Source organism: Cavia porcellus, unplaced genomic scaffold, assembly GCF_034190915.1.
Source record: "Cavia porcellus strain 051 isolate PalLab524CR breed Dunkin Hartley unplaced genomic scaffold, mCavPor4.1 scaffold_20, whole genome shotgun sequence".
In the NCBI taxonomy this organism is placed as follows: domain Eukaryota; kingdom Metazoa; phylum Chordata; class Mammalia; order Rodentia; family Caviidae; genus Cavia; species Cavia porcellus.
In genome coordinates, this window is record NW_026947503.1 from 31892788 (window position 1) to 31906639 (window position 13852).

A 13852-nucleotide genomic window follows, 5' to 3' on the forward strand; every position below is an offset into this window, starting at 1 on the left:
AACCTCAGGTGATCATGGATCATTCATTTAACAGATTTTTTTAGCATCAAATGAATTTAAGGCACAAGAAAGTCAATTTTTAAATTTGCCTTAAAAGCTTAAAGCCTGAAAGAAAATAAGACATTTCCACACATACTATATAATGTCAACAATTGTTAATTAAGTACACAATGTTTCTTTGATTTTCCTAGGTAGTAAAATTAGTACATAAAAGGATAGTTATCTCCAAGGTACTTATTCTTCAGGTACATACTTATACTCTAGGTAGGTAAAGAAACACTCAATGTGTATGAAACAAATTGTTAGCCATATAAAATAGAAGTGAGTATCTATTGGATGGCAAGTAAATATTCTCTTATGTTTAAGGATGAAGATTTAACTTATAGCCTAAGATAACTGGGAAAGGAAGAGTAGAGGAAGCTGAAAAATTAAGATAATTATTGAAAGATGACTAGAATCAGATCCGGAAAAAACTGGGTGGAAACTCAATGTTAACACTACAGCATGAAAAGCAGACAAGGGATTGACTTGAAAATGTAAAATATGCTCATGATTAATAAAAATTAAAGTTCAAAACAGGAGTGAAGAAAGATTTTTTAAAGTATTGTTATAGTTTGTGTTTGGATGGCCAACACAATCCTCATGCAATCATGCATGTGGCTGAATTCAGCATTCGTGACTGGTTCATTGTCTAGCATTGAGATTGGTGGTGTAAATACTACACCCACTCAAGGGTTGAGCCGACATATAGTGGAAGGGTAGGAAGAAGACATGTCATTTCTCTTTTGCCCTTTTGCTTTTGCTGTGTGTTGCTGCCATGAATGGTTGCCTATCAGCCATGCCAATCTGTCTTGGAGTTAGCTAAGTATGGACTGGAACCTCCAAAACTGTAAGATAAATAAATCTTTCCTTCCCTCATTTTGATTGTCAGATATTTTGTCACAGCAATGAGAGAAAAATAACTAAGACAAATATATCAAATCATGCCCCAGAGCTGTGTGGCTCAAATTTGTTTATCAAGTACCTGATGGTATGTGACATTATATCAACGCAAACAAAATCAAATTGACTCCCTTAGCCCCATGCAAACTGAAAGCATGAGAAAAATTAGATGCTCAAATCATGAGCAGCCTCAACCACAGTATGCGTAGAAGTGACTCAATAAAGCACTGTTCCCCTCAGCTCTTCTTAGTGATTCTGTACAGCTTGGAAAATGAGGTCTTCCTGACTCTTTTTTCACAATTTCACAATACAGAGGGGGAAAAACTTGCAACTCTTTTGAAAACTGAAAAAAAAAAAAAAATACTTACATTCTTCCCATTCAACAATAACTCAGAGACAGCTAATGAGATTTTCTTTCCTTCCCTGAGCTCCCAGAAGCCATTCATTGCCCATCTGGTAGTGTCTAACTGTGAAAATTTTCACCCAATTTATAGCTCTTCAAATGGCTAGGAGAAGGATGAAAATAGCTTAGTAATGGGAGTTACCATAAAGCTTATAATTACTGGGGCCAGAAATTTAGCACAGTGGTGTAAGTGCCTACCTGGCAAGTGCAAGGTCATGAGTTTGAATCCCAGTACAAAAAAAAAAAAAAAAGAGTGTAATTACAGAGTTTCCTACAGTAAGCATCATAATGGAATGTTTGTTCAAATCAAATATCCATAGACTCTGAAGATAAATGATGAATTCTATATCCCATCTTCCCTGAATGTACTCAAAAGAGTGTTTCTGCACAACAGTGGTTCATCCATCTTCCTTTGGTTCATCAGCTTGCATGGCAACAGCAAGGACCTTCACCTTGCCCAGGAATCCACGTGTAGAGCCTGACTATGCATCACTCAATACCCATTGTCCAATATGTGTGCCCAGCACTAGCCAATAACATAACTAATCCATTCTCAGAAACCTTCAGGGCAAGCAGAAGGACATAATCTAACAGACACAATACCAAGAGCAAACTAAGGAAAAAACCAATGTAGGCTTCTGTGAATTTGAAATATTCTAACCTTTATCTGCCTTATTTTTTGCATCTTTGAAGTCAAGGGGTTGACTTTATTATTGATACAGTCTGAATCCTTCAACATTTTGTGGAATGCAAGAGAAACTAGAGTTAGAATTGACCTTATTATATTCAAGTCCTCAGTCTGAGTTGGCTCCACGTGCCCTAAAACTCTACAGCAAAGCCTTTGATGGAAAACTTCTTGAGGAGACAGATAAATTTTCTCTCAAAAATCTCTCCTCTCCCATCTCTTTCCTTTCTTGTAGTTTAGCTGATAGCAGGAAATGCTCCTTGAAGCTTGAAGAAACTTATGAAAAAAAATAAGAATCATTTTCATTCTCCATCCTATTGTTTTCCAACTGGTAATTGCCTCCACAGGGTAAGTGTTAAGAGAATTAATTAGTTAATCTTCTTGGAGGGCTTTGAAGAGCAGGAAGTTACACATAGTGCTCCAGAGAATTAGAACTGGACAATTTTCATGCCAAACAATAAAAGCTCTTGAAGAACATAGTTCAAGACAAACTGAGAACAGTTAAAACAAAAGTGGAGAAGGACCGGAAGGGTAGGGTGAGGTGATTCTAATTTACTTCACTGGAGGCACAGGGAAATCCAAGCAATAAAGATAGGACATTAATCAAAATATCTCAATGAAGCACTAGAAAATACACATGCTTTGAAAGAGGAAATAAGAAAGGTAAAGAGTAATGGAGTTGAAGCCTACAGATGTAAACCTCCATGCTGTGAAGGAGAGGTCCTGCAGGCTGGTTCTTTCATGAAGACCATGAGAAAGAACAGTTCTGGATCATCCTCTCAAGCCTTCCTCAGATCTCTCCTTTAAAGACCAATCTGTTTTCACAGACCAACTGTCTTGTAAACCAGCTGCAAAAAAGGAGGTGTCCACAAAGGGTCATCCTTCAGATCTCTGCAGGACTCCCACACCCCTGAAAAAATCTCAGCACCATTAGAACTAAGAAACCTAGGCTGTTCACATCTCTCCAGACAGGATAGCTTTTCTTTTCTCCACAGTAACAAAACTTAAAGCTCAGCCTAAGCAACCTTGAGAACTGAACCATTTATCATTCCAATCTAGACCAAGAGCAATAAAATATTGGCTTTTTTCCTGGAGATTTGGGGGAATGTACAGGGCCAGCACTGTTCCTTGATATATGTTTTTTTTTTTTTTTTTTGCATCTCAGAAGTTGTCAAATGCTTCCACAACCTGAACTAAAATTCTAGTGAGTGATTTCATTAAACCTGAATGGATATAGATAGCACACTCAGGTCACTTCAGAGCAGCATCTACTAGACTAGACTCTTTTTTGTAAATTTGTTCTTCTTCAATGTAGTTCATTAATTATGATGGACTTTACATAGTGTTCTAAGTGTTTAACACCCTGAGAATGGCTAATACGTATCAACTAGAATTCTTCAAAGTCAGAAGAAAAGACTTGGCAAGCATAGCAGCAAGTGAAATTGGTTGGACTATTTCAAAATTTATAATCCCTACAAGGAGATACATTAAAAAATTGTTGGTTTCTAGGATAGAAGAATCAGAGCAGAAACCCAAGCCCTCCCTAACTGGACTTCTCACTAAAGGAGAGGTCTTTTTAACCATCCCAAGACAAGATGTTCTCTGCAAAGTGGGAATTATAACAGTATCTGACTCAGTGTTATAATTAAATGAACACAGTGCTTTGATAGGCAATTAGGTTTCTGCCTTCGTGAATGGATTAATCCATTCCTGCAATTAAAGGATTGATGAGTTAATGGATTGTCTCCAGAGTGTATCTTCCGCAAAATCCAGTGTGGCTGTCTCTCCTTTGCTCTCTATCTCTCACCAAGTGGTGTTCTGTGCTGCCCTGGGACTTTGCCAGTGAGAACCTGCTGCAGCCTCTTTATCTTATGTGAGAACAGAAAAGCAATTAAAACTATTTCCTTTATCATTTACCCAGTTTTTACTGTTCAGTTATTAGCAACAAAAACAGTAAGACATCTATATTAAGGAAATATATAAAAATGTAGTTGTAATTTCCATAATATAACATTTTTATGTTTCCATGTTCCTGACTTCTAAACTTAAACTTATACATATATTAAACATATATTAGCATTCTATACATCAAATTTTATTTTATATAGTGTCTTAAATTTTGTGATTAATACTTAAATTTTGTGATGAATACATTCTGTTTCGTGGTCTCTATAATTACAACCTGTAAAGATGCTGTGATGTTCCCCAAGTGGCACGCCACAGATTAATAAAAAGTCCCTCCACTGGGAATGGTGATTGGATGGTAAGTACACTGACCTTGAAGCCTAGAGAGTTGAATTTTTCATTTCCTCTTTTTAAACATATATATTTTTCAGGTATTTTATAATGAATCTTTTTATGGGTGTTCTGCCTCTTGGTTGAGTTTCCCTGTTTTCATAACTAAGCAAAACTTTCCAAAGTCTACAACTCACTGAAGTGTGTGACCTTAAAGGAATCATACCATCTTTCACAGGCTGTATTCTCATTTATAAAATGAGCAGGAAAAATAAAGCCAACTACTCTGGAGGGTTGTTGTAAAGATGAACTGAGATAGTATGTGTGAAAAGACCTTGTTAACTATAAACTACTTCACTCCTGTATGTTAAAACTACACCAAATGTATTTTATTACTTTATCTTTCTTTTAAGAATTTTCTTTGGTATAATTTCCCAAGGAGCAATTACTGCTTCCAAGAGTCTGTCCACTTTCATGGGTCATAACGGATATACCTCAGTGCTTAAAGAGAGTGGGAGGCTTAAAAACAAAAAGATGAAGGCAGGCTCACTCCATCACTCCAATGCTCTCAACAACTACATTCCAAACACACAGGTATGTGTTCATTTATGTGTAAACTGCGTGTACTCCTATACATAGCTCTATAAACATGCACATGTGTGTATAATCTATAAAGGTTTATTTTTAAGTGTTGAGTGCAACACTACAGAGTCGGAGACACATAAAAATGTAAACAAAACCTTTTTGTATACTTTGTGTTCTTACCCGTACTTTAAATATCCATCCAAACTTACAACATTAAAGGAATGAAAAAAAAAATCCGTGGTCATCCATAAAGAACAGCCCATGAATACAAAGTGAATATTCACACTGACACTGGGTCATCCACCCCATCCGCAGTCCCTGAGCATTGGAGGGACAAGCACTTCAGAGGGAAGAGAGAGGGGACACTGCCAAGGACAGGCACTAGAGCAGCATCCCTTCAGCAGGATGAGAATGAAGAAAAATGTGTGACAAGCTCATCTGTGGCGAGGAATACTTGTGCTCAGAGTGCATCTCTCATTTATAGCTTTTCACCTTTTTGTAATAGCCCCCTCAACAAATGCCCTTGTGAACATGTTTCATCTCCTGTTAAGTGTTGGGAAGCTAAGGGAATGGGAATGTGTCCTCTGTATGAGATCAATATATGAGTAGTGGCTGGGAATGTAGTGGTGACCAAAATATAAGGGCTTGCCCAGTCCACAAGGGCACTAGCCCAAGAACAAGTGGCAATAGGGGACAAATATCTGGGGTCAGTGTCAGCCTTTGAGCTGGGAAGCAGTAATAGGTAGACACTACTCAGATCCATGGAGAAAACCCTTAGCTGCCATCTACATGGATTTCATGGACTCTCCTCTAAGTGATTATATGACACACACTAAGTCACAAGGACAGGGCACCAGTACTAAACCATGGTGTCCTGTAACCTGCAGAATGATCTTTTCAATCAGAACTTCATTTTTATACCTACCTATATCTTATTTTATTTATTTCGTGGACCTTATCAGTCCTCCTAAGGAAGGAGGAAGCCTATACATGTTAGATCAAAGAAGATACACTTTGAATCTCAGCTCTATCAGAGAAACTTCAGGCAAGTACCTTAATTCTCTTACCCCTCAGTTTTGTTATTTATAAAACGGATAAATTCAAACCCCTCCCCAAACCATCAGAGTTACATTACTGAACACATTTTCCTAAAACCAGCATTTGGAGCCTGGGAATGCTATGCCTGTTTTATATTACCACTTGAAAGATCTGCATGCCCATACATATTAAGTCAATAGCATAATAACAAACTTTTGGATTCCATTGTTCTTTTCCATGAAATTTATAATTTAATTTAGGAGCATTGTGGACAGAGGAGTCAAGCTCTGGTCTCAATTACTGAAACACAACTTTCAAATGCATACCAAGAATCTTCTGAAACCCACTTTGACTCCAGGAAGCAACAGCCCAGAACAGTGTCTCACCATGCTTATGATTTTTAAAAAAGGGAGACAATGAAGAAATTGCCTGCACACTGATTTTTTCCAAAGCTTAGATGGACCAAAAGCACAAGGAGAATGTTTATAACTGGTTTTATATCCTATACTATAAATAATTTTGATTCAGAGGAGTTATCAAAATCCTTATTTTCCTATCTCTTTTATCTTAATCTTAGACATACTTGAGTATTTATAAAGAAACTGTATATAAACAAAAATGTTAAATCTCTGACGTTCATAGTTCATCTTCACAAGTTAATGTCCTTAAGCTACCTGCAAGTTATAGAACTCTGTTCCCCTGTCTTATTTCCTTTAATGTATTATTAAAGTGTTTTACAAATGTCTCAGTCTATTTGGGTATCCCAATAATTGTCGCTAGAAGGGGAAATTCTGGCCAATGGGATATGAATGGAAATTTTCTAGGGAATATATGTACATGCTGTGGGAATGTTTTTGCATTTCCTTATAGAAATTAGTGTTAACCTTCTCTTCTCTTTTCGCTCACCTGGTGACCTGGGCTACAATGATTGTTTTGCAACTATGAGGAAACAGCTGCAAAAACTGATCAGATACAAGTCTTTCCACCACTGAGCCACTAACTAAAGCACATACTAGTTCCTAGTTTCTTGTTATGTGAAAATAGATACATTTCCACTTGCTTAAGTCTCTGTATTTGGGATTCTATTATGTTCAATTCATTGAAATCCAAACTGATACACTTTTCTTTCCCTCAAAATGCTTTTAGTGTAGATGTTCCCTTCAGAGGTTCACAGAAGTTACTGCATTATACCATAATTATACCAGACCTCAAAAATGACAGCAACCATCACTCAAGAGCTCCAGCTTCCTTGTATCCTAACCACCAACAAACATGTGTCATATACACACATGTGCAAATAGTGTCGCAAATGTGTCTGCTAAGCTCACTGGCAAGTAACCTAACTCTTCTCAAGTTAGATTAGTAGGCAGTGTCAGGATTCTACTAACTCCAGCATTCTGTAATGTAAAACATTTACCATCATTTTGGAAAGAAGGAGAGAATGACAAAAACAATTCCATAGACTTACAAATTACCCCCAAACCTCTGTCTTTATCTTCATTATTAATAGGCACCATGGCAGAAAATAATTATTGCTCTTTACAAGATTCACTGAAAAGTTTCCAAATAGAAAACAATGAACTATTTCTGGTTATTTCTCCACTACATATGTACCACTAGGGCCAATTCTTTCCTCTTTTTCATCTTCTCTCACTTTTCATCTTCTCTCACTCTCTTTTGTCCTTCTCCTCTTCCTTCCATAATCAACAAAACAGAAAAAGCCCATCCTTCCATTGTTCTGACTCCTTTGTCTTCATCAATGTAGAATACCAGAGTCTTTGAGTCTTTTTCTAACCCAACTTTAATGAGTTTGAGGATCTTCTCTGACTTCTCTTGAAATGTGGTCACACTGCTCCTGCTTGATGCCTGACTATTGCTTTCTTAGCATCCAAATCCCACTGTTTAACAGCCTCTTTTTAGTTTCCTTGGACCAAAGTCTGCTTTCTTGTAATTGCCTCCAATCTCTCTTATTGGCCACTGTAATGATGTGGTATAAGCCTAACTCCTTTGTTGTATAACAGGCCTTCAAAAAAACCTCTGAAAATTATTTCCATAGTCCTATTTATTTTAAATTCCTTAGTTTGTCATTGTATAGCTTAATTATAGCACTGAAAACTAAATGAGACAAAGCACATAGAACATAGACAAGACATGACATAAATTCTTTGTACAGGTACACCTCCTGTCCACACTTGAACCTGGGATCTCTCATTTATATGAAATTCCAGATTTCACTTTTCTGAATCAAAATGCGTAGATGAAGCTAGATGTGGTGATGCACACTTGTAATCACAGTACTCAGGAACTGGAGGCAAGAGGACCTCAGCAAGTTTGAGGCCAGCCTCGACCACATGATGAGTTCATGGTCATCCTGAACTGCATAGGAAGACTGTCTTGGTTACTTTCCTCTCATTGCTGGGATGAAACACCCAACACCCAAAATGAAGGAAGGAAAGGTTTATTTAGTTCACTGCGGAGGTTTCAGTCCATACTCAGCTGGCTCCAAGGCAAGGTGGCATCACACAGGGGCAACACTTCAAGGCAGCAGCCAGAGCAAAAAGGAGGCAAGAGCAAGCCTCTTTTCCTCCTGTTTATATTATACACAGGCCACCACCACCCCCGAAGACAGTTGCAGCACTCACAAAATCTCCTACGTTTTCACATCTGGCCTTTCATACTTGAACTTTAAAAAAATACACATCTGTGATTTAAGTCTTTTAAATGTGACTTGACAGTTTTAAATTCAATATTATGGCCTGTTTAGATTTTGAATCTTGATTCTACTGTCTGAGGAATTAAACATCACACTTGACCTTTCTAATCTCTGGAAATAGGAAAAGCAGATCCTCTATCTTCATCAGGCTCAAGAGAGTCCAGCTGATGAGGATCCATTAATTAGAACCCTTTATGTGCATTCACAGAGTAAATGTTTTGATGTGTATCCTCGCCCAGCTTTATTTCTCCATTTTGTACATAAGAATATTTTAGCAAATTTTCAAAACACAGAGATGAAGTCCTCATGAAATGTTTTTGCCCCTTTCCCTAATCTACCAATCTAGAAAACCCCATTATCTCAGAAGCCACAAAAGAAAAAGGCAATAAATTTGACTACATTTTTGAAAAATCAATGTGACAGAGCAGAAAGTCAAGAACAAGGTTAAAGGGACAAATTACAAATGGGAAAATTATTTGAAACACATGCCAAACGATGGAAAATTTAATTTACAAGCATTATTTAAATGAATAACAAAAATTTAAGCAACATAAAAATGAACAAAAGATATGAAGTTTTTAAAAAGAAAAATATGTATTTAAAAAACTTTCAAAACTTCCCTTAACTTTATTAATAAATCTGAAACTAAGGATATGTCTTTTCCTCTATAAAGCTGGTAAACTTTTCAGAAATACTAAAGCCTTTTATGGCAGGATGTAGCAGAAGAGCCATGGTCAAGTCCTGGTTGAGGTCAGAATAATGTGCTACAACTACCTTAGAGGGCTCTTGAGCAATAACAAAATGTGTGTATGTGAGTCTACCTGTAGGAATTTGTCTTACGGGTAGACTTGGGAATAGATATAAAATATGTGTGTGAAATTGTGTACTGCATCATTGTGAGTAACAGTAAAATAAACAAAAATAATATGCACAATTTGCAAAACATGTAAAATAAATCTATGCAGTCAGTGAAAATTGTGAAGCAGTACTGTGGTTGTTAACATGGAAAGATCTCCAAGATACACACTTCAATTTATGATGAAAGGCAAAATGTAGAATAGTGTACATGCAGAAACAGAGGGGGTCAATCTTTCTACATATAAGCTCTTTTTTTTTTGGAAAAAGAAACCTTTTAGAAAGCCTTGATGGTTGGGGAGGGCATGTCAGTTATATTGCAGTGAGATCATGGACATATTTGCTTTCTTCTTTATACCTTTCTATACCTAACTATATAGGATGTTATTTAATAGTAGCAATAAAACAACACAAGTTCCTTTGTTTAGATATTAGTACTCCTAACTCTTTAAAGAAGAACCAGGAATGGCCAGGTAATGTAACTTAAATGTTCAAACCCCAACCACCTAATGAAGCATTCTAGATTTTTGCCAGAGCTCAGTCGCCAGACTAACCAAACCATGATTTTCAAAATCAATCTAATTTTGATTTTCAAAAACTGGGAAGATTTCATTTGTGGACTATTATGCTCTGTGATTTCTCCCAGCACATTAGCAGTTTTGTAATGGCAGTCACAACTTGCAACACATCAAAGAGTGGCTTTAAAACTTTTGGGTTCCCCAATCTTTTTGAGAATCTGATGAAAGCCATCAACTGTGTTTCTCTTTGCTCCTCTGACCCTCCCCCCCCTCCCCCCGCTGCCAAAAATGCACACTGGCAAAAACATTTTGTCCAACTATGGAAGGCTCACTGTCCCCAGAAGCCCAGCTTTTGAATTTCTGCTCAGGATTTGGTAACAGAATCTCTTAGAGGTTGGCTAAAACAAAGGTCATTAAGCCACAAGCCCGGAATACCTGATTCAGTAGCCACTGGACAGACCTCAAAACTACCAACTCTAAGAATTTCCCAGAGAATTCTGAAGTTTCTGGCCCAGGCACACACTTGGGAACCCTAATACTCTAGGCTATAATCCCTCTGGCGCTGGAGGATTGAATATATTTGAAAACCACCAGGAATCTCCTTACTGCTTTCCCTCCTCACTTGGGTCACATTTCTTTTATAATAACTGTCCCTTTACCATCTAGTGTTCTCTGTAATAGCACAACATGGGCTGTACATCGCCTGGCCATTCCTGATTCTTCTTTAGGCTCCACCGACACCTCAGATGGCACTTTCCTTATTCTTGGCATTCTGTCACAAGTTCTAGTTTGTTTTCTTCACTACCTCTCCTGTCACTTTTCTCACATCTCTCTTTGGTATTTATCTTGACATGAGGAGATGGAGGTGTACATAACACCAGAATTCTCCAGAGAGCTCCCTGAATCATTGCCCTTTTAGAGTCTGAGCCCTTGTGCTTATCCTTCCTTTTCTCTTGAATCCTGCTTCGCAAAATCTAGGGCTCATGCACAGCTAACCCTTGACTCCATGCCTCAGCAGTTGTGTACTGCTCAGTGACCCTTTCCGCATGGGTCCTGCCTCTCTCTTTCCTTAGTATTAAGTCATCAGAGATGCTTTTCCATTCCTCCATTCTCATATTCTCTCTCTGTCTCTCTCTCTGTCTCTCTCTCTGTCTCTCTCTCTCTCTCTCTCTCTCTCTCTCTCTCTCTCTCTCTCTCTCTCTCTCTCTCTCTCTGTCTCTCTCTCTTCAATCGTCTTCAAAAGCACCAGGAAAAAAATGGTTATGAAGGGCAAGAAGGAAAATACCTCTAACTAGAATGAACTCCGTGGCCTCCTAGGAGTTTTAGAATCCACTTTGCAGAAGCATCACCATATCTATTGGTGCCCTCTTGAGGCTGTCTATAAAATGCTTCAAGGGATGGATGTCCCAGAGTGAGGGCAGATCCTCAAACAATTAGAAAAGTACACACTGAGTAGAAGAAGAAATATCACCAATAGAAGAATTAGTGAAACCAGGAGCTAATATACCATGAGGGCAAAGTGATATTGAGCCTGGGTGGCTGGTCATCTAAAAACACACCTGAGGCTCTTTCTTCATCTGAGCCTCTTCCAATTTCCTCTTGCTCTAGGGGCAAATTACTATGAATAGCACAAATTTACTGCCTTTGAGTTCTGGAAGGAATGATTCTGAAATCAAGATGACCACAAACATATTCCCTCTGGAGACACAGGAAGCATCCATTTCCTGTCCTTTTCAAGCTTGTCATTCTCTTTAGTTCACAACCCCTGTGCAATCAATCTGACCTCTACTTCCATCCTCAAAAGTCTCCTGCCTTTGTGACTCTCCTATTCGCTCCTGTAAGGATATTTATGATTATGCTGGGCACATTAAATCATACTAATCTTCCCATCTCAAGATTCTTAATTGAATCACATCTGCAAGCTGTTTTTGACATGTAAATTAACATATTGACAGGGCCAAGCAAGAGGGCATTGGCAAGAGGACATGAGGTGGGAATGGTGAGGCATTGAGCTGTTCCCCACTCCCACCCCAACCCAAACCTTAAAGTGAAAATGCTATTGCTCAAAGTACAGGAACTCCCCCATGGTCTTCTCTTGTACTGAGACATCTTGCCCCTGGAAGATTGATCCCTGGTTCTCTGTCTTTTGGACTCATACTGAATTACACCACAAGCTTTTGGGGTCTCCAGCTTGCAAAAGGCAGATTGGGAGACTTCTCAACCTCTGTAATTAGATATACCAATTCCCATGCTGAAACTCCTTTTATATTCTTATGTCCCTCATTTATACACATATCTCTCTCCTACTGGGTTTACTTCTCAGAAGGCCCTTGACTAACATGGGCCTTTTACATTCAAATTTTGAAGAAACATAACTACCTACAATACAGCATCATTCCAGAGTGCTCAGAGGAGGCTGCCATGCAAAAAGGCATCCCCAGAAAAGGTCTCAAACAGAGAGAATGGCCAGCCAGGACACCATGGGGGATGAAGTAGAGAAGGAGGGCACAGCAGCCAAAGGAAGAAACACAACCAGAGTCCAGAGCAGAAGTAAAAAAGAAAAGCCCTTGGGTTGAGGAGAAAATAGAATTTCTAAGACCTGTGCCTCATCATCACCACATGGACCAGCATCCTAGAGTTAATGTGCTGTCTGTGTAATTTATACTGAGAGCCTACCAGGTGAAAAGTCTAGTTCTGCTTCTGTTCTCTGACAACTCTTCATGGGCACAACTGATGTTAGAAATATGTAAGAGTGATGGCACTAACTATTCTTGTATGCTGCACTCCATATGGGCACCATTCAGAGTCGAGTCATGAGTGGATGCACGCACCACCACCATACCAAAACTCAGTAGTCAGGAAGCTGCCGTGGACTGGGGAGTGGAGTCTACCTTGGGTTCTGCATGTCAATTCCAGCCTGTGGAGCCCTCACAAGCTCTGCCAAGATCACCTGCTGATCTCTACTGAGAAAGGTTGTATGAGGTGGCAAAGCTAAGACCTCCTGACCCACTGTGAGCAGGGGTGAAGAGACTGTGTCATGGGCATACCCAGGGCATCCTCATCTGCCCACGCTACTTCAATAAGACAGACATAAGATAAAGATAAGTTCTGCCAGGCTTCTCCGTGAACACCTTTTGAGTGACAGACTGCCTTTTAAATGACATACTTTAATTCAGTAGTTCGCAGAATGTCCCTGAACAGTGATCCCTCTAAGAATGGATCATTGTCAGAAGTGCCTGAGGTGGCCTTGCTTCTGTGTTTTACCTTCTGTCACAGTGTAAAGCAAAAGCTGAAAGAAAGCTGTGTTCAGAGTAATGATGGGTCAGAAAGGTGAAACACTTTCCTAAGCCAAGATCTATAACAAAGTCAGAGCTAGGTCAGCCTAGAGGATCAAGCTTCCTGCCAGCAGAGTCTCAAAATATCTCTCTGGGGCAAGTCTGAGCCAGTAGCCCTGCTGAGTATACTCCTACATCATGCTCCCTGGGGGTTCCCAGTCCTCCAGGAAGGAATATGACACGGGTTGAGCAGGAGAGCTCTGCAGCCAGAAGGTCCCAATTCAAATCCTCGCTCTTGCTGTATGAACTTGAGCATAAGCCTTTACATTTGTCTCAGTGCTTTGAAGTCCTAGACCTGCCGCTGAGTGCAAATTTAGTAATCTCCTTAAACAGCGCTGTGAAGCAAGCAGGCCACTTGACTTTATCTACAAACTGCTGGCTCCTGAATCACAGGTCTGCATGAGTTCTAAGTGAGACAACACAGCACCATGCCATGATAACCTTTGATAGGCAGTAAAGATTTTATCCCTATTAATATGTCTTATCACAACACATTCCATTTATCTGGCACAGTTCTATTTTTCCTATTAGAGTTTATCCAGT